At 43.3% G+C, this 21,883-nt stretch overlaps 1 protein-coding gene across 3 annotated transcripts in view; it reads left to right on the top strand.

The window, feature by feature from the left end:
- Positions 1-1,522: 1,522 nt before the first annotated feature.
- A1CF (APOBEC1 complementation factor) overlaps positions 1,523-21,883 on the top strand; it is a 76,517-nt gene continuing 56,156 nt past the window's right edge. For 2 of the 3 annotated variants that reach the window (XM_046026726.1, XM_046026724.1), the window contains exon 1: positions 1,523-1,612. The gene's annotated coding sequence lies outside the window, so the exon portion shown is untranslated. Of the gene's footprint in view, positions 1,613-11,767; positions 11,884-21,883 lie in introns of those variants that run through there. The other variant, XM_046026725.1, reaches the window with a different exon arrangement.

Here is a 21,883-nt window from a genome sequence, read left to right as displayed (position 1 = left end):
TTTTTTTTAAGATTTTATTTATTTATTTGACAGAGATCACAAGGAGGCAGAGAGGCAGGCAAAGAGTGGGGGGGGGAGAAGCAGGCTCCCCGCTGAGCAGAGACCCCCCCCCTGATGCGGGACTTGATACCAGAACCCTGGGATCATGACCTGAGCTGAAGGCAGCCGCTTAACCCACTGAGCCACCCAGATGCCCCAGTTCCAGCAATATCTTAATGACACCAAATGCCCAGAATGAGCTTTCTCCAGAAAAAAAAAACAGGGAAACTGCTCAGTGAGGGCCTGGTCCCAGGGGCTTGTCCAAGGGCACGTCCTTCATGCATCTGTAGGTCTGCGGGGAACTTGAGTGCCCCCCACCCCCCGATGAGCTCACTCCCAGGGCACAACTCCAGGGCAACGCACGCATTCAGTCACCCCAGTCATGCAACACTTTGGAAGTAGTGGAGATAAAGCAAGGCTTCCATGCGTCTGAGAACTGAAAACCGGTAGCAGAACGAACATTCCGGCAATAAGCATTATGTCCTGCATTTTAGATTCCTGTGTGTTTGGTTGATGCCTCATTCTCTACGTCCATACGATGGAAGGATTGTTCATTCTGTGTGTTTTTGTGGCCCTCATGCTTCTGTTAATTATTGGCTCCCTAGAAAATCTGACGACTCTTACTTGAACTGAAGCCAGGTGAGGGTAGCCTCTATTCTATGGGGCCTATGGTTTCTAAACCCTTAAAGCAAAATGTACTCAAAATTGGGAGGGCTTTGGGTTTTTTATTTTTTTTTTTTTTTAAATGGGCTTTATACCTTTAAGATCTTCCTCTGTAGACTAGAGCTCTTAACAAAGAACTCAAAATCTCAAGGTTAGATCTTTGAAAATGTCCCTTCCTTTATTCTTCAAGAATCACCATTACCACTGAGGTTTCAAGCCAGGAACAATAGCTTTGGATCTCACATAACCCAGTCCACAGCTGGTGCCCTCTTAAAACCCAGATGAGCAGCTTGCATAAAAAAGAAGCCCGTTTCCCCAGCTGGATCAGACCCTATTTACTTGGTTTTGTAAATGCTTTGTGTATTTCGGTTTTTGTAAGCCAGGGTTTATCTGCATACTTGACCTGAAACTCCACACTTTACTCCATGTAATACAGTGATCTAAAACAGCATGAACAAAAGGAAGAAAGACAGACTCTCCCAGATTTACCCTTAGACTTAATATCCCTTCCATAGAACAGAGAACGGGGGAGCTAATGTACATAAAAGCCGAGCTACCCAAACTACAGTGAGTTCCACTTTTTAAAACATGTAACTCACAACAACAGCTTCAAAGGCAATATTCACATCAACGGTTTTTAACACAAAATATATTTTAATGTCGTCCACTAAGGAGCCTGGCCCTTTTGTAGATTCTGCAGGCCGCCGTGACCCAGTTATCTGGTCAAAGGGCTCTATGGATGCAAGGGACAGAGCAAGTTAAAGTTTAACTCCCAGGAATTGTAAACCAAACCTAAAGCCACTGAACCTTTGGAGTTTGATATGTTGATTAGAGCATAACCAGAGTGACACGTTGAACTCGCCACAATCAAGGAAACCTTTTCCGGGTGGGGACCTCTGCAATCACTCAGGTACGGTCCATGTGTTTGGCTTTTTCTTGCTTCAACTCTGTGAAACTGTGCATTGTGGCTCAGTGGGAACGCAGCGAGAAGAGCTTCTATCCTATAGCCTAATGCAGGGAGCTTTCTGGCTGGGTTTATACTAACGGAGCAACCTGAAAACAAGAGAATGTACTTCAAGGGTCACAAAATCTCAGAATGAAATGGCTGCCATCTTCTGGTCCTTGATTTAATACATTTCTGAGCTAAAAAGTAGATTTACCACCTTGGGTTCAAGAGTTCGGCTAACGTTTCTGAGAAGTTTATTTAGCTGGGAGCATTGCGGTTGACTATGGGTTGTGGTCCTAGGACCCCCGAAAATATACAAAATGTAATTACAAGAAGAGCATTAACATCAGTGGTAGATTCTGATTTCTCTGTGTAGGTCGTTAATTCCTATCATACCTTAGCTCCTATCATACCTTAGCTTTTGTATTTTCAATTTTCTTCTTCCCTCTCCTTTGCCCTTTGCAACCACCAAAATCTCAAACACAAAACTCCAAAGAAAAGAAACCCACCCAAAATCATCTTGGTGGATTCTTGCTATCTCTTGCTATCCAGAATCCTACTCACCAAAGGAATGCCTTAAGCTGTTCCCTTTTTCATTCTAGCAAAAGAAAAAAAGAAAGGAAGGGAGGGAGGGAGGGAGAGAGGAAAAAGAAAGAAAGAAAGAAGGAAGGAAAGAAAGAAAGAAAGAAAGAATTGAAAGAAAAAAACAGACATGGAAAATGACTGGCTTTCAATGTGTTAAAATCTCAGCCTTGGGCATAGCTAATTATTAGAGCTTTTTCTAGGGCTGGTTGGGGCGACGGTACTGCAGTGGTTATTTTCCCGTGATCATTTTGCTCACTCTAGAAAGACGATTTGCAACCAAAATAGGCTACGATTGTACCTTAAGGTGTCAGAGCCCGTAACAGGAATATCCATTCCTGCCAGAAATCTTAAACTCTGATTGCAATACTTTTGTTCCACAATTACGAAAATGAATTCCAAGGAGAACGGGCTCCAAGTTAAACAAGTGTGTTTACAGGAGGACTGTTGAGCTATGTCTTGCTTATTTTCCAGAAGGGGAGGAACACGGAATTATTTGTGCCCTGTGCAAGATTAGTGTTTTGCAAAATACACAATGACAAGCTCAACTTTCGTTAGAATTTAGAAGCTTCAAAGGTGTGTTGGTCTGGTCTGAAACATCCTTCATGATTATGTGCTGTGGCATACGCGGTAGGAACAGAGGTCTGGGGAGAACAGTGAGTTCTAGAACAAACACGGACCTGTTGCAGGGCAAAGACCTTCCCCTGCTAAATACAGAATAATGGACAGACGACTTATGGATTCACATTTTAGGGCCATATTTTCTGGAATTTTATTGATATTGCTCATTTGAGATAATTCTCACATTTTGCTATTCCAATTTATTATTTATCAGGTATAAGGGAAGGGGAAGGAAAGTTAGAAAAAGAGAGGAAAAGAAAAAAAAAAGTGGTGGTCAAATACAAACTGACATGATGGATAGGAATACGCTGAATATTTAGTTATTATTTTTAACTGAGCTAATCCCAAGTCGTTTTGCGCTGTTTCAAACGTGACATTTCCTAGTCAGTGGATGTTCATCAGTGTGGCTCAAAAAAAGTGACCCCGTTGTCAAGTGGAGGAAAGGCAGTCAGGTACCTTAAAGCAGGTCTTGTTATCACGTGGACGTTTGGAGTGAAAGTAACAATGACAGATGTTGGTTGAGCCTTATATGGGCAAGCGTAGTTCTTAGCACCTTCCAGGCATTCGGCTATATTATTCTTAAAACAGTCCTATAAGGTAGATACTATTATAATATTTTACTAATGAGAAAATTGAGCAGGGATTAGTTATCTCGCAGACCCAGCATCACCCAGGTGGAGAACAAAGAGCCAGATTCCCCAGCCAGGTGGATGACCCCGGCGCCCAAGCGTGTCACCATCCTAACTGTCTCCACAGGCACTGGGGAGTTACGGTGTGTATGTGGATGCATTTCTTGTGAGCATCCGGCAGCGTTTCCTTGCTTCATTTACAACAGAATGGCTTTCAGGGACTTCTATTAACATGTCTCAGAAAGGGATTCCTCAGAACGCACATTAAGAAAGAATAAATCCTTTCGAGAGCTCACACCCAGTGTTCATAAAACCAGAACCCACTGAAATTACCAGTGAAACCATCTGAGCGACCTGAAAGTCTAGCTGTCTTCCATCAAACAGGACCATGTCTCTTTTAGACACTTTCCACATTCATTCTAGAAAGAACAGTGGACTCCTCTCACGACAGAGGGTGGCTGGAAGGCAGGTTCCCAAGCCCGCAGCTCTGTGGCCTCAGGCACACTACTTAACGTCTCTGAATCTCAGATTCCTTGAGTTTGCCGTGGGGGTAGAAGCCACCTTGCAGAATTCGGTGAAGATTAAATGAGATGACACAGCAAAACAGTTGAAGTGGGTCCCTGGCATTCGGTAGGAATTCAGCAAAACTCTCTTCCCCTTCCCATTTCTCTGTTTGTAACGATCTCCAGAAAAATGTCCAGGAGCTTTCCAAACTTACCCAATAGCTGCTCTTTGTCAAAACTCTACTGACAGAATAATAATAATAAAAACCTCTACCGATATAGTCAATCAAAAACTATACACAAATAATAAAACTTCTGATTAGCCACCAAGAGTAACTGTGTTCTAGACAAAAAGACAGAACCTCTTATTTTCTCTTATTCTGAAAAGACAGCAGCAACAAAAACACAACACAGCATGCTTTTATTTTCGAGAATGTTGCTCAAGGAAACTCTCAGCTAAAGTAGCCCAATGCCCTTTTCCCCGAAACCCACCAGGCAGCCCGTGGTGGCCTGTGTTCATTTCATCACACAGCCAGTTGATGTTACAAGTCTGTTTCAATAACTGTCTTTTAAAATACGGTCATCCCTCGGCAGGCTGGGGAGGACGCTGGGTACTGTTGCACAATCGTTGCCATTACCTTATGTGTCTCTAAATGACTCAATCAGTTCAAACAAGACAGTATTGATCGCTGGAGGATAAACACCATTTGATCTTACTCATGAAACAGTAACCAGGCTCCTCTGAAGTGTAGTTCTAACAGCCCAATGCCCCCCCCACTCCGCCCCGCCCCGGGGGGAAAGCATCTGGAAAAGGGGAGACACCACTGCAGTGACATTACCTATTAGAAATCTGAATCCCATCTGCTCCTTGCAGATCCTGTAAGATGCAGGTGGTTGTTAGCGAGTGTTTCCTGCTGATTGGATCAGGAGAGAAAGCTCATCTATCATTTGAGTCCATCCAACTTAATCTAATCAGAATCTCAGTCTTAAAAGCTACATAGAAGCTTTAATTGGATAAATTAAGGTTGTGTTGAATATTTTTGATTCATCCAATCAAAAATCTAAATATTGCCTTTGATAATAATGGCTGCTTTGACTAAAATATGCTGGTAACTTGAGCTCCCTAATTTGATTTTTTTAAAAGCTTTATTTATTTATTTGAGAGAGAGAGAGAGAGAACACACGTCAGGGGAGTAGGAGAGGGAGAAACAGGCTCCTTGCTGAACAGGGAACCCCCCTCCTCCATGCAGGGTTCAGTCCAGGACCCCAGGTTCATGACCTGAGCCAAAGTCACACACTTACTGAGCCACCAAGCCACACAGGCTCCCCACTAATTTAATTTTTTAAAGATACGTAAACTCAGCTTTTTCCTTTTCCTTATACAGCTATGTCTGTGGAATTTTATAGGGTATTAGCGATCCTATGGAAAATATTTACCAGGTTTATTTCCACAGGGCTCCATCCCTGGTAAAAGGAGTAGGAAGGCCATAGTATGGACTAAGATAATCCCCTCCAGTCTGCAAGAGCGTGCACAGTGTTCTGCCCGCAGGAACAATATGGCTACGGAATTAGCACATGACAATTGGCCAGACAGAACGACCAAGAAAGCAAACTGGCTTGTGATTCTGTAAAATCTCGCCTTTGGTGATGTAGTAATGTCTCCTCTTCTTCCAGTAGTTAAAACTGAGCCTTGTTTTGGGATGCCCAACCGATTCAGAAAACACGACACTTAACATAGCAGAATCCACCGCTGTTACTACCTTATTTCTATAGAATATTCTAGTTTACAAGGCATTTTAGACAGAAGCATTTAGACTTTTCTTTAAAAGATTTATTTTTTTATCTGAGTGAGAGAGAGAGAGAGCATGAGCAAGAGAGGCAAAGAGAGAGGGAGAATCTGAAACAGACTCGCCCCCTGAGTGCAGGGCCCAACCCAGGGCTCCATCTCACCACCTGAGCCGAAATCAGAAGTCAGATGTTTCACTACCTGTGTCACTGAGGGACCCCGAGGCTTTTTTAAAGCCAGATTTCTTCATGGTCAGTGCAGCACGCCTACTTTCTTCAAGGTAGCTCAGCCATCACATCTCATTCCAGCTATGCGAAGCCGGTTAAATGCAAGACGCTCACAGAGTCCAGAAGCCTAGCGGGGCTCTCGCAGCGGAGGCAGATTACGTCCGGAGCTTCACCTACCGTGCGGGACGTGACTGCCCCGGTGCTGAGTAACTAAGAGGTTAGATGAAACTGGGAAGAGAGGGTGAGGATCCCCGCGGAAGGTGAGAGGAAAACTAGTCCCATAGGAATCCCTGAAGGAAAGGATCCTACAAAGATTTCGAGCGTGGCACATGAAAGAAGTGAAGGGAGGGATGCCCGGCTCCCTCCTGGAACATCGGCTGGGTGTTTGCAGGGTTTCTGTATCAAGGCAACTCTTCCTTCTTCCTCGCAAGTGATCTTTCTTATTCTTCCATCTAGCTTTTCTGTTAGGACTGGATTTAGGGCTCCTCTTTCCAGTTGGGGGCTTCTGCTTAAACTGGCTTCTTAGATTTAAGCCCTAATCCCTCTGGTTACTTTCCCCGGCAGTCAGAGATGCTGACACCATGCAGCGTGAGTCTGTGTTGGCACATGGACATGACCAGGTCAGGAACCCTCTTGCCTGAAGGTTCCCAGAGAGCCTCACAAGGCAGGCATCGACTGCTGGCTAGTTAGAGTCGGTGCCCTATGAAGATGATCATGACAATGACACGAGTAATAGCTCTTCTGGGCTGACATAGCTCCTGCCACATGCCGAGCACAGAGATGGACTTGTTCAACCCTGTGAGATTCTGTGGAATGGGCACCGTGACTATGCTGTTTTTCCAATAAAGAGATCAAGCCTCAGGACCACAGAGAAACTTGCCCCAGGTCACAGGGCTAGAAAGTGGTAAAGACAGGAGTGAACCCCAACAGTCTGGCATACACCATGTGCAGACAGAGTGTGACCAGGGCATGGAGAAGCAGTGGATCTTGGAACTGGAGCTAGATTTTGAGGTCCTCTATTGGACAGAGAAGAACTGAGTTTCCCCAAGGACAAAAGACATTTTGGTGGTTGTTAGGGTAAGAACCCAAGTGTAGACCCCCAGCCCTCAGTAATTGCCCTGAATGACGTGGCTTCCTGATGCCCAGATTCTGCAAGGGTCTGAACACAGCACCTCCCACCCGGAGGCCACGCCCTTCTCCCCGGGGAAAGAAGAACTGGGCTGCTAGGTCTGTAAATGCTCAGGGAGCCCCAGATTTAAACTGCCCTAATTTGGAGCTTTAAATGGAGACCCAGAAGTTCCCAAATAGCAGCTCTACAGCCTCAATGGAATTATTCATTTAGGATAACAAGAGCATGCTTCCAGAAGTTCCTCGTTAAAATACACACTAGTTGGGAGACAGGGCATGAGTGATAGGGACACTGTGAGGTATTAACATTCAGGAACACGTTAGCCTAAAACCGCTTAGCAAATTAACTAGCTTGGCCAAGCCTGCCGACAAGGGCGTTTAGGACAAGCCAATTGTGACGGTAGGGGAGAGAAGACGGAGAGGAGAAATGGCCAAGGATAGAGGTGTCATGGGGAACACGAGGAAAATGTAAGTTATCTGAGTGATAGCTATTTGTCTGATCTTTGAGGAAGAATTTACTTATTAATTTCAAATGATTATTAAAGACATTTGAGCATCACACTTACCAGATTCCTCCCTGTCTGTCCCTCACTACAGAACAGAGAGTTAAGACAGGTGTCCTGGCCAGAACTGGAATCATCCAATAATATTAGTACAATGGCCCTGCTTTTCCAAGGCAAAGATGTTCTCCATCACGGGCAAGAGCTCCTAATTAAGTTGGGATAAAATAATTGGAAGGAACCTGGGTCATTAGCAAGGTAGCAGAATAGAAAGGGCAAGCCTCTTGGCCTGTGTTGTTTTCATGGTCACTACAGACCGTCAGGAATCAAAGCCACTTACAAAGAACAGGGTTATCCGCATGACAAAAACGCAGGTATGAGATAATATAACCTGTCCCCAAATCGGTGCCCTGCAGGGCGCAGTGGAAGACCCCCGAAGAGAAAATTATGGGGGCAGGGGCTAAGTGGAACATCAGGACGGAGGAGGAAGGGGCTAGGGATTAGCGTCTTCTTCAACGGATTAGCTGCTGGATGGAAGGGAAGGAAGACGATCCCTTGGGATTACTGCATTAATCTGTCCGCCGGGACTGACTGATGGACTCTGTGCTTATATTCCGCATTATTCTAGATGCTGTGTTGGATACAAAGATGTATTGCACTTTTGTCCCTAACTTCAAGGGGCCAGGAAGGGTTCCCCAGGTTTCCTATCTCAGTCTTAGGGTATTTATTGTCTCCCTTCTCCAAAGTCTCTTACTTTGCTGGAAAAGGAATACTATTTTCGGTGCTACTTTGAGGGTTCCTGAAAGGCAAGAAAGTTATCTTATTTTTCGGAGTGCAGACCCACCACCTTGCTCTGCACAGAACAGATTCACGCCACTGTTTGCTGAATAACAGAGCCACCTAAGTGGGGAGAGCAGCACAGGAGGTAGAAGAGGCCAAGAAAAACAGCACTGAGTGCCCGGTACCCCACTCTGGGCTGTGTACTTGTCCTATCCTTTTGCATCACTATGGCAACACCATGAGACAGGTATCCTGATCCCCAATGTTGAAAAGAAGAAGCTGGGATCTGGTGAAAACAACTTGAGCCAAGTTTACAAAGTTCTTAAGGGTAAAGCCCCCACATTAGAACCAGAGTCAGTCTAAATCCATGATCCCATGGTGTGTCTACTGGGCCACGATCCCCACTTGGGAATCAAAGAATGAACAAAGGGGAAAATATGGTGTGCTTTATTATTATGTGGTGAAACTAGAAAATTAGGAGGGAACCAAGTGTGGAGTAGTCTGAGAGGCTATATGAAATTCCCATTCAGTCCAGCAAATATGTATTAACTGTGTCTACTAAGTTCCAGGCTCAGTGGAAGGGCTGGAGATAAAAAGATGAGTGTCCATCCTTGGCGAGGGGATGGTCCTCCCTCTTTTCGTTTCCCCACCTGTCCCTAAACTAACCCTTCTGCCTCTAACACATTCTCAGCAACACTCATGGGGTTTCCTTCCTAAAGTACACAAGGGCCTGTTAGAGTTGTTCTGTGCTGACTTCGTAATAAAGCAAGAGCCCTCTGTCCTGGAGGGGTGGACACCATTCTCGCCTGCCTCCCCAGTCTCACCTGTTGTCACTCCCACTCCCGATCCCCACTGCTCCACTCACGTTCAGCATCCCAACCATACTCAACTCCTCCATTGTCCACGCTGTTTTCGCTTCTGTCTCTGTCCCCTAGAGCCCCCATCTCCCTTCTTTTCCTCCCTCCTAGGCTTCTGGACCAGTCTGAGGAGAGGAAAGTCATCCCCTGGGAATTAATACAAAGTTGGGTACTTTTGATGGGTGATGACATGGGTTACCAGCGTGGTAGAATATGGGGCCATGAGAAGTCTTCGAATAGGAAAGTAACGTAATAAAATGGTCAAGAAAGTTAACGAGTGTTAACACAGAGGATGGTAGAGTTAGAAAAAAGGTCAGAGGTCAAGTTAAGACAACAACCCAGGTATGAAATGACAGATGCACACATGGTAATTAATGGCCGTGGGAATTCAAAAGAAGGGCAACTATCAGAACTCCGGGGCTGACTAGACATAATGAGAAAGAACTTAAAAGGACAGTTTAATGCCGAGGTGTGAACACTAGCATACAATCAGAACTTCTGTAATCTGGTTTCAAGGATTTGAGCCCAGGCATTCTGGGTCTAGAAAGGAAACATAAAGCTGCGCGTGTCACATTCCCTCAGGGCTACTGCACTATAGAGCTCCAGAGATTTGGATTTTTGTAAGCTCCACTCAAGGATCAAAAATACTTTATTAATCAGTGGTTGGCCGTCTTAGTGAGAATTGAGCGTTCGGCCTAATTTTTCCAAATTGGTCTCAGGAAACCAGATGCAGCAATTAAGCTCAAAAGGACAATCTCAACTAGAAAAAAAAGAGACATAATAACACGAATCCAAGAATGAATGAAATACAGCACTCACAGCTCATCAGGCCCCTGTAATCTGCCACACAAATAATTGCTCCCAGACCTATGGAATAAACATCTGCTTTTAAGCTGAGACACATCTACGTGGCACGCTGGGATTACCACTTTCCCAATTTGTAAGTCAACTTAGAAATTAAACATATATGCAAAGACTTTCTACTCTTCTTAGGATACGCCATTCTAGAATTTCTAACCTCTGCCAATCCTCTTCCCCAGAGATCCTCAAGAGAGTGGGGTATCATTACCAAGTGAAGAGAACACAACCACCAACTGTAGCCTCATCTTACAGTTACTGGGAACAAGACCACACTGAAGACATTTTTGTATAGGTATTAGCCAGGGTTCTCCAGAGAAACAGAACTGGTATTCCAATCAGTGCCTATACAAAAATGGTTTTGTTGTTGTCATTGTTCTAGCACCTGTAAGATACCAGTACTGGCGACTAGCACCTCTAAGATATATCTGTCTGTCTATATCTATCTGTTTATCTAAAGGGATTTATTGTAAGTGGTTGGCTCACATGATTAAGGAGGCTGATAAGCCTCAAACCCTGAAGTTGGCAAGGCGGAGACCCAGGTCAGATGACGTGTATTTCCAGCCTGAAAGCCAGCAGGCACGAGACACAAGAACCAGTGTTTCAGTCCCAGTGAGTCCAGAAAAGATGGACGTCCCCAGGAGGGCAGAGTTCTCTCTCACTCAACTTGGTTTTGTTCTATTCTTGTCTTCAATTGATTGGATCAGTCTATATTTAAAGTTAATCTCATCCAGAAAGACGTTTACAGACACACCCAGAACAATATTTAGCCAAACATCCAGGCACCCCATGGCTTACTTACTCCAGTTGAGACATAAAATTAGCCATCATAGTAGAACCTTAATGGAGTAGAGTTCATGTGTTGTCTGGTTGTAAAGCTCTGCGTTTCTTCCCCAACACCCACTCCACCCTCCAACACATGCCGCTTCCACCTGCTGTTCAAGTTTTCCCAAATCATTTTTGGATTTGAAAAAAAAAAAAAGTGTTCATCTCTCAATCTTCAGTGTTACCAACAAAAGATCGCATGTGAGTGTCTTTCAGAGTTTCTGATAGTCCTGTTCAAGCTGACTCGAGGCTGAAGGATTTGAGAAGGAGTTCACAGGATCAGAACAAGTTACAAAGGGAAGGGGTGTATAGAGAGGTCTCCTGTGTGATATCATGCTACCAACACTGGCCACCAGGCCAGTATAGACACCCACGTGTCTATACGCATTCATGTCCTCACACGCAAGCTTGGGAGTTCAGAAATATATATATACCCCTATAACTCTGCATCCCCCAGAGGGAGCAGCTTGAGTTTGTCTCATTCAGGGAGACTGTGGAAAGCAGCATGGAAACTAGGCACAGCAAGTCACAGCGGGAATATCAACAACTTATTGGTCGGTCCTCATGGAAACAGAGCTGCAAACAGATCACTTGAGCCAGAATCTAGTAAGAATGAGGGTGTTTTTTTTTTTGAATTTCTAAACACTATCATTAAGGAAAACACGTATTCATTAGGAATGACGAAAACGTAAACAATTACTAGAGAAAATACGGAATCATCCACCCATTTCTCCTATCATCTAGTGTCTACCTTTCTTTTATAGGCTTTTTCTTTAATACAATATTCTTTACATGATATCTATTCCATCTCTTTGGCAGGTGGGATAAATTCAATTACTGTCCATTGCTTTGTTTTGACATTTAACATGCATAGACTCGAGCTTCATTCAGCAGTTCCCAGTTCAGCTGCCAATTACGGTGACTTTGAAGGCTTACAAGGTAACCATTTCCAGGCCCCCCTCCCAGAGCAGGAGAATCTGGCTCCCTCCGTGGTGAGGAGGATTCTGCCCCAGTGCAGATGATTATAATATAAAGCCAACAGGGAGTCTGTTCTTTCTCCATAGCTCCCATTGTCCGATCTGCTGTCAGCCCTGTTGACTAAAGCTATTCTTAGATGATTTCTTTTTAGTGACAGTTTGGAGTATGCTGAGTAGTGGCACAATATTTTAAGGATAGGGCCCTGTTTAGCAAGTGATGGCAAGTCACGATTAAGGAAAGCATGCAAACTGGACACATCCTCTGAGAAGATTACAGTGAAGTTGTTTTTTAGATTATGATAAGGGGCACCTGGGTGGCTCCATCAGTCAGGCATCTGCCTTCAGATATGGTCACAATCCCTGGGTCCTGGGGTTCGAGCCCTATATCAGGCTGTCCGATCAGCGGGGTGTCTGCTTGTCCCTCTGCCCCTCCCACTCACACACTCCCACTCATGCTCATGCATGCTCTCTCTCTCTAATAAATAAATGAAATCTCTTAAAAAATTGAGGAGGGGGAGATTTAACAGAGTGCATGTGACTTGCTAAAATCCAGAACTACTTGTAATGAAATCTGAAAGTTCTATTTTGACAAAGCATGTGTAGGTTAATGCTCTCTCTCCTGCATTTCCTTATGCAATTTACAGTTTCAAGCTAAATCCCAGAGATTTAATGCCTTCTTGTTGATATTTAAAGGGCATTTTAAGCAAGTAAGTGTGAAATGTCTTTTGAAGTGGATCAAATGTTCCTTCTCTATTCTATCTACTTCAAAATATGCTAAAAAGCAGGAGGGGTTCCCATTGGACCACAAATTGTGCAGTTCTAAATACACTTTTTAAGTGAAAATACATGGTTCTATTTGAAATTAACTTTTCTGTCAAACAAAACAAAATGGTGGTCTAGGTGTCAGGACTGTTTTGCAAGAATGATGATCTGGGCACCAAGTAGACAGGCTTAACTCTCCCGAGAGTCTGGGGACCATTTTCTTTTCAAAGGAGACTGTATCTGATTCCCGGTTTTGAATTCGTACTTCAAAAAATAATACTAATGAAAAGAAAAAAATTTGAAGGACACATCTTCTTACTCCTTCCAGTTTATAATGCTGAGATTCAGTCCAGGTGCATGCGTGTGTGTGTGTGTGTGTGTGTAGATGCGTATCTATATACATATCTGCACAGACAAGGACACACACAAAAACTACAATACAGTCATTTGTCTCTTATACCTCTGCGCATTCCTTTTCTCTGATAATGTGAAGTCAGTAGTTTCCCAGTGGAATTTTGTCTGGTATAGTTTTATTTTCTCCATAGGTATTTTTGCAGCAGCGCAATTTCCCTAGTGTCTCAGGTTTTGCTATTTTAAGTTACTCTATCTAGGACTTCAAATGACTCCCAATAAGATGGCATATAGATTTAAGCATCAACAAACAGTCATCAAAGTATCAGCTGGCCCAAAGCATCTTTGCCAAAATAACTGTTCCTTGTCAAACTTAAACCCATCGGCATTGCTTCTCTATAGCTCTTACCACCTTTGTCTTAAAAGCAGGTAATACCTTCCAGGTGGAATCAGCCACTTCGTTAGTCAGGGCTGTCGCCAAAGGAGGAGAGAGAACAAAGTCAAGGATTAAAGAGAGTAAGAGATGGGAAAAGGAAAAGAGGAACTATATGGACATTTGAAGGTGGAGGCAGAGGGACAGGGAGGAGACCCACCCCCAAAACTGTTACGTTTTACTGGAAGTAGCTATGTCTGTTAGCCATCAGTGCCCCACATCAGACGTCTGGCCCATAGCTGGCTCCCTCCTCGCTGGCTGTCTACAATTCAGAAGAGCTAAAGGGGAAGGGGAAGAAGGAGCCAACACTTCAAATGTAAGAATGCAAATTCACATGGACTCCAAGTCACATCCTACCAAGTGACGCGTCACCTGGTCATCTCTGAATGATGCTCCCCCTTCTGCCAGGGAGCACGAAGGCTGAGGTTTCAGGGGGGTATGACCAAGTGCATAGTAGAGAGCTGGCGATGACCAGGTATCCACTTTGGACCATGTCCAAAGGGGGTCAGACCCTGAATGTGTCCCAGTGAACCATCACACGGTCTACCCATAGCACTACTCAGATGGTCATAGCTCATCTTCTTTCTAGCAAAGAGGCTAAGTTACCGTAGTGCTTTAGATGACCAAAACCATGTGGCCCTATGGAAGAAGACACAAACTCACAGTATCCACCTCACCAGTTTCCTCCTGTCATGGGGTTCTCCATAGAAACTCTTCAGGAAAAGCCGGATAGATACTATAATCTCCCTACTTCATCTGTGCCATTCACCTATTTCCGAATATAGTAATGAGGAGCACAGACTCTGACCCCAGAGTACCTGGATTCTAATTATGGGTCTCCCTCCAGTTACCTGGGTGACCTTGGACGGACATATTAACCAACCTCCCTAACGTGATTTATTACCTGCATCATAGGAATACCACAAGAACCGCACTGAGTTTTTAGAGGATTAAATGAATTAGGTTTAAAGTTTCTGGAATATAGCATATAAGTGTTCAGGAAAGTTTAGCTCTGTTCATTATTTGAAATCTTTTCAAATTTTGCTATGTAATAGGCAAAGCCAAGGTATCTTGGTTTTTTGTTTTAACTTACCTTTTCTGATCCGATGACTACATTTAAATAAGTTTACAAACTCTTTTTGCTTCCTTTTTTTCTGTGAATTGACTGCCTTTGCACTTTGCTAATTTGTCCACTGATGTGGGCAAATCATCATTCGGGCAATTTTTTTATTGATCTAAAAGTATTCCGTGTATATTACAGATACTGATTCTTAGTCTATTACATAAAAACAGCAGTCATTTTCTTCCTTTCGGTGGTTTCCTTTCAAATTTATTGGACAGAAGTTTATAATTTTTTTAAAGCTTTATTTATCTGAAAGAGAATGCATGTGATGGGGAGGGGGGAGTGGGAGAGGGAGAGAGGGAAAATCCCAAGCGGACTCCCTGCTGAGCATGGAGTCGCGGGGGGGGGGGGGGGGGGGGGGGCTGACCCTGAGGCCATGACCTGAGCTGAAACCAAGAGTGGGATGTTCCACTGACTGCGCCCCCCAGGCACCACAAATCTATTAGTCTTTTCATTTGTGGTGGTTCCTATACCTGGTTGGGAAGCTCTTCTGCACCACAAGATTATAAAAATGTTCTCCCATCTTTCCTTCCAGTAGTTTCACTGTGTTTTTAAGGGCTTTTCCATTAATCCACTTAGAATTTCAGTATATGCTCTGACAGGGTGGGTCCACTTTTTTCTCGACGTGTTTATGATCTCCCCTTTGAAATAACACCTACTGGCAAATTCCAACATAAACAAAACTATAGGTCTAGGTGTCTTTGTTTCTTTCCATTAATCTATTTGTCTATTCCTATGCCTGTTTTAATTTTAACTTTGAATTAGGCGGAGGAATACGATAGTTCAGTACACGTTGTGGCATTTCCTGAATGTTTTTCCTGCCAGGTGAACTTTAGACTCATTTTGTCAAATTAAAAAAAAAAATTTATTGATGTTTAAATTGGTTTGCATTAGATTAATCATACAGGAAGAACAGATCCTTTTAATAATGACACTTACATGTATCCAGGCCTTAGATCCTTCAATATAATTTTATCGTTTTCTTCGTAAAGAATTTGGATACTTCGCCTTACATCTATTCTTATGAGTTTTGTTTCTATTGTTCAGATCTTCTTATTTCATCTGCTATTTCTGCTTCAATGATGAACTTGTTTGACTGTTCTTGTGTATTCCTTTATTCTAATTGTTTCTGCACAAGAAGCCCCCGTAGCCTAATGGATAAGGCATTGGCCTCCTAATTGTTCTGCACAGTTGATTTACTTGTCTTTAATGAGAATGATCTCAGGCGCCTGGGTGGCTCAGTGGGTTAGGCCTCTGCCTTTGGCTCAGGTCATGATTCCAGGCTCCTAGGATCGAGCCCCGCATCGGGCTGGGCTCTCTGCTCAGTGGGGGAGCCTGCTTCCCTTCCTCTCTCTCTGCCTGCCTCTCTGCTTACTTTGTGATCTCTATCTGTCAAATAAGTGAATAAAATCTTAAAAAAAAAAAGAATGAATGATCTCAGTGTTTCAGTACTAAGTATGTTTTCTGTGTGTTTCTGATGCTCTTCATCAAATTAAAGATGTTTTATTCTATTACCAACTTAGCAGTTTTTTTTTTCCCTAAACCAGTAGTGGGTGTTGAATTTTATTAAGTGCCAGTTTTAACTTAATGGGATGATGTTTTTTCTTCCTTGTCACTGAAATGAATTAATAGAATTGCTAACGTTGCACAATATTAGTATTTTGGTGATAAATGCAATGTGTTTATTGTATACTAGTATTTTAATACCTTGCTGTATGTGGTTCACATCTAGACTTACACATGATATTGGGGTTCACAGTTTTCTATTTTGTGATCTATTTGTCTGGCTTTATATCAGAGATATAAATTGACAGATTTAGTATAAGTTCTCCTTTATTTTCTATGCTTCAAAAGCTTTATATAATGAAAGAATTATTCGTTTCTTAAATGATTTGTAAAAACTGCCCAATAAAACCATCTGAATCTTGCGTTATTTAGGAAGAAGACAGTGAGTTCTTTCACTAAAGTGTGTGGTTTTTAGCTGATTCAAATTATGATTTCACCCTTGAGTTTTCTAGGTAACTGATCATTGCATCCATATTTGTCAATGTATGAATAGAAATATTAAGAGTCAAGAGTCTCTTATCTGTGGTTACAACCATTTTTCCCACTTTTTTTAATAAAAATATTTTGTATAGTGTAAAAAAAAATTGAAAACATAAAGAACAAAGCAAAATAAATGCATAACTTTATAGGCGAGAGATAAATTCTGTACCCATTTGGACTATTTTCTTCCTGCCCCTTTTCCTAGTATTTATGTATCCCCTGTTTTTAAAATGGGTTTCTCCGTCTTATTTTGTCCAGGTGCCCAGAGGTGCTGATTCATCAACCTTTCAATCAGCCCTTACGTTTCTCAAGTCTGCGGATGTTTCTGTCTTACAGATTCACTTTTGATTCCTTCTGATTTCATTATGTCTATTGTGTTTTGTCCCCGGCCTCTTTAGCCAGACCCTTGGAGTAATTTTCAGCATTTTTCTCTAATTAATGATCAACAGGTTCCCCAGAATAGAATCATGGCCACATCTCAGTCTTTGATGATTTGTTCTCATTGACGATTCATTTATTAGGAAGATTTAACTTACTTTTTTAAATTATTAGAGTAAGAGCTATATATTATAGAAGCTAAAAATAATCAAAGGAGAGTGGCAAACTGATCTGTTTACCTAGTCAGCCTTTTATAATCCCTTAGAAATATGAAAGTTAACACAAATGAAATCAGACTATGCCTGCTGTTTTCAGCCTGCCCTTTAACTATTCTACTCTATTCTAATCTATTCACAAATATCTGTCTGAACTGTACTGAATAATACTAGAACAGTATTATTAGATGCATTGTACCACTACTTATTCAAATATTTCTTAATCACTGATATTTAGGTAGTGTCTAATTTTCATTACAACTCTAAGGTGCTCTGAGGATCCTGGGTGGCTCAGTCATTAAGCATTTGCCTTTGGGTCAGGTCATGATCCCGGGGTCCTGGGTTCAAGCCCCGCATCTGGGTCCCTGCTCAGTGGGAAGCCTGCTTCTCCCTCTCCCGCTTCCCCTGCTTGTGTTCCCTCTCTTGCTGTCTCTCTCTCTGTGTCAAATAAATAAATAAAATCTTAAAAAAACAAACAAACAAAAAAACTCTAACGTGCTCGCTCTCTCTCTCTGTCTCTCTCTCTCTCTCACACACACACACACAGAGAAGACCTTAAGTATGTTTACCTACTGAGAAGTGGCAACAAACACAAGAAACCACCCGATCAAGTACTAAAGCAACATGAGAGAAGACAACATAACACATTCCAAGCAGCATTTCTGTGTCCCTTGGACAATTTCTAGAAAGGAGAGCCTTGCTGGAGAACCCAGATGATGCTAAGATGAGTCGACTAAAGCCGCAGACAAGGAACAAGAAGGAAATATTAACTGAGTATCATCCAAACGCCTGGCAGTTTATTAAGTTCTCTCCTCTCCATTATCTGATTTATTATTTATTTATTTATTAGGTTCTCTCCTATCTAACATCTGATTTATCTTTGCTAAAAAAAAAAAGGTAAAAACAAAAAAACCTTCAAGTTAGGTATCAGCGCTCCTGTTCCTAGAATAAGAAGTAGAGCCTCAGAGAACTTAAAGTCGTGGTGGTGGGATGGAAATTTCAGTGTAAGCTTATCTTTCTCTGAAGATGTGCAGTCTACTAGAGACAGGGGATATTTTCCATAATTGTAAGTTAGTATATCTACTAAGAACAACTTTAATTTTTCTTTATTTTAAGCCTTGACAAGGCACAAACTCACCAGGCCCAAAATTAAGGTATGATTGATTACTACTGCCTTAAAAACACAGAAGGGATTCTGGTTACCTTAATTTTTTGGCTGACAATATATTGATATTTTTTTAAGATTTTATTTATTTATTTGACAGAAAGAGATCACAAGTAGGCAGAGAGGCAGGCAGAGAGAGAGGAGGAAGCAGGCTCCCTGCTGAGCAGAGAGCCCGATGCAGGGCTTGATCCCAGGACCCTGGGATCATGACCTGAGCTGAAGGCAGAGGCTTAAACCACTGAGCCACCCAGGCGCCCAATATATTGATTTTTTAAAAGAAGGTGCCACATATTGGGACTTGGTGGGGTGTTTTTAGGCCACATTTGGGAATTTTATGTATGCATATTCTCTAATTTCGCTGTGGTTCACGATACATGGCCAACGTGAGAGCTATCATGTGAATTCACTTCCAAAGTAAATTTAAGACTGATTGTAAACGTTTCCAGAGAGAACATTAGAGCTAGTTTCTACTTCTTTATCAAGTAATGCACGATAGTATTTACTTAGCATCAGTAAGCAAATGCATAAACTTTGGTCATTAATCCTTCACAGACCATGTCGATACCATTGGAGCTCCTTCTGTGTAAAATTCCCAGGCCGCACTAAATGCTTGGAACTCCTTATAAAACCAGTTATACAACTTGCATGCTGGTAAGAGTTACCATGCAACGTCAGCGCACAAACACTGGGGAAGCCTGGATGGGTCTGGGGAGGTCCCATTGGGCACGAAGCCATCACTGACCTTGCTTGCACCAACCCCAACGTCTCCTGCCCAGTTACAAAGGAACGTCTCTCCTCTGCTTACCAAATCAGAAATAGTCTTTCCCCCCATTCCGTGTCCTTATTCCTCCTCTTTAGAAAAGTCCATAAAATACATACAGAAACTCTAACAGTAACAAAATTACTCTATTTCCCAACTAAACCAGCTAGCATAGTGCCCGGCACATTGAAGATATTCCTTTAATACTTGTGGCAGAAGGAGAAGCAGGCTCCCTGCTCAGCAGGGAGCCCAATATGGGACTCAATCCCTGGACCCCAGGATCATGACTTGAGCTGAAGGCAGGCGCTTAACCGACTGAGCCACCCAGGTGCCCCCATTGCATTTTTAAACCAAGAAAGCTAATAACTTGACCCTCTGTCTTCCGTCCCTCTTGTCCTCTTCCTCACACCATCACACCTGCCTTTGCTTTTCCAAGCTTCTCTTTCTGCACATGTTCAGCGGGCCTGCCCTTCTCACCTTTGTCTGTCTTGCCCGATTTACTATTTTAAAAAACAAACCTGTTTTCCCAGTTTCTCTGTTGCCACGGCCACCAACTGCTGTCCCACTAGGGCACTCATCTTCTGACACTGCCTAACTTCCAGCAAATCTAGGTAAAAAAATATCACTTACAATCCCCTCGTAGTTTCCCTTCCACAACGTGCAAGCTGATTTATATGAGCAACTTTTCCATATGCTTTTCTTCTTTATAGCCTAGGGTAATAAAGAAAGGGCAACTTCTACTATCCCCCTCACAGCTATGGAGGCAGAAATGCTGGCATTTGCTTCCCTACCTGCTTCTCTCTCTTGCCTCCTTATCTTTGTCTCCCTGCCACCTTCTCCGAGCCAGGACCCACTGGTACCTGAGGCCACCAGGGTCAAGGGTCAGGAACAGCAACTCTGACCTTGCCCAACAGTGAACTCTGGAAATTTCTACTGAAAAATCTCGACTGAGGTGAGATGTTCATTCCAATCCACCTGTGACTTTCAGGAAGGCAGAAATCTTGAGCCCTCAATAACTTCTAGACCCTTCTCTTCTGGATCCCGTAGGCTCCAATGTTGCAAATAGAAAACCAGAAAGGCACTGAAAAGAAGAAAAGGGAATTCAAATATCAACACTCCTTCTCAATCACTTCGCACTCTCGATTTTACTCTTCCTGTCTCTCTCCCAAAGACAAGAACGTATATGTAAACGCAGGGAAACCACGGACATCCATCTTGCACAAAAGGTAGAGTCAGTACTCCAGGACAGAACTTTCTAGAAGTGACTGGAACAAGAAGAAGAATAAATAGTAGGAGATTAGATGCAGATCCAATTGACTTCAGATCAAGTGTAAGTACTGTCATTTATAAAATGCCAGTCCAAGGTCTTTCATTTGTTCTCCAAGTTATTTACTGAGCACTTAGCATAATGCCAGGCTAAGCATTCTGGGCAAAGAAAGAAGAGTACAGCACAGCACGGTCCCCACACTGAGAGAGCTCACAGAGTAGCGAGAAGGACAGCCGTGCCAGCAGATAATTACAGTATCATACGCAACGGTACAAGGTTGTACAGACTCACTTGAGAGTATTAAGGCAGTGGCTCCTAGCATGACCCCGAGAGGGTATCGAAGGAAGGCTCCCAGAGCAGACGTTTCCGTCCAATCTGGAAGGATAACAGGGCCAGTGTAGAGAAGGTTGGATGTGGGAAGGGGAGGGGAAGGAATGACATTCCAAGCAGAGAGCCAAAAATACAAGGCAGCATGGGAGCCCCCAGCAGCAGGGAAGGAATGAGATGGCCGGAAGGGAATCTGGTCCTGGAGGGACAATGTCTAGGCCTGGAGGGATGATGCATCGTGCTAAACACGTGAGATTTTATCTTCCCAGAAAGTGGTTTTGAAATTTTACCCCTTGGAGTTAGAGATGAATTATAATAAGAATTAAAACAGTATATGGGGCGCCTGGGTGGCTCAGTGGATTAAGCTGCTGCCTTTGGCTCAGGTCATGATCTCAGGGTCCTGGGATCGAGCCCCACGTCAGGCTCTCTGCTCAGCGGGAAGCCTGCTTCCTCCTCTCTCTCTGCCTGCCTCTCTGCCTACTTGTGATCTCTCTCTCTGTCAAATAAATAAATAAAATCTTAAAAAAAAAAAGAATTAAAACAATATAATAGGTAACCCTCCCCAGGCAGTTATTAAATGCCAGGAATCACTTTAAGTATTTTAAACCTATTCATAGTTCATCCTTAAAACAACCCTGTGAAGTAGGAATTGTTGTTATCCTCCCACTTCATATGTACGGAAATGAAGACTCTGAGTCTCCACCGGAATGACTGGAGGCAGAGGAGGGAACCATCTCCATACAACAGGCTGGCTTTGGAGTGTCCATTTGAACCAAGTATCCCTTTGCTATGAAAAACACATGCAGGACCGGGACCACCGATGGCCAAGGAGTGAGAGTTGGTAGAGCCAGGCAAGTCCCCCAGACCTTTGGATTAGGAGTCCCTCCCTCACCCTGTTCCAGACTGATGCAAGGAGGAGGGAGAAGGGACGGGACCCGTGCAGGGTCCAGCATCATCCAACGGTGAGGGGGGAGGCTTTCCCCCAAGTTGCTGTGCTGCCCCTGCTCTGTGCCTTCTTCTCTCCTCCAGCTGGAGTTACTGGCGGTAAGAGCAAGTTACTAAAAGATGTCAACTAGGCTCCGCATCTCCCCAGCAGCACTGCCTGTGAGCCCCATTCGCATGTGAGCAAACTGAT

Source organism: Meles meles, chromosome 13 (genome assembly GCF_922984935.1).
Source record: "Meles meles chromosome 13, mMelMel3.1 paternal haplotype, whole genome shotgun sequence".
In the NCBI taxonomy this organism is placed as follows: domain Eukaryota; kingdom Metazoa; phylum Chordata; class Mammalia; order Carnivora; family Mustelidae; genus Meles; species Meles meles.
This window is presented reverse-complemented; position numbering and strand designations above follow the sequence as displayed.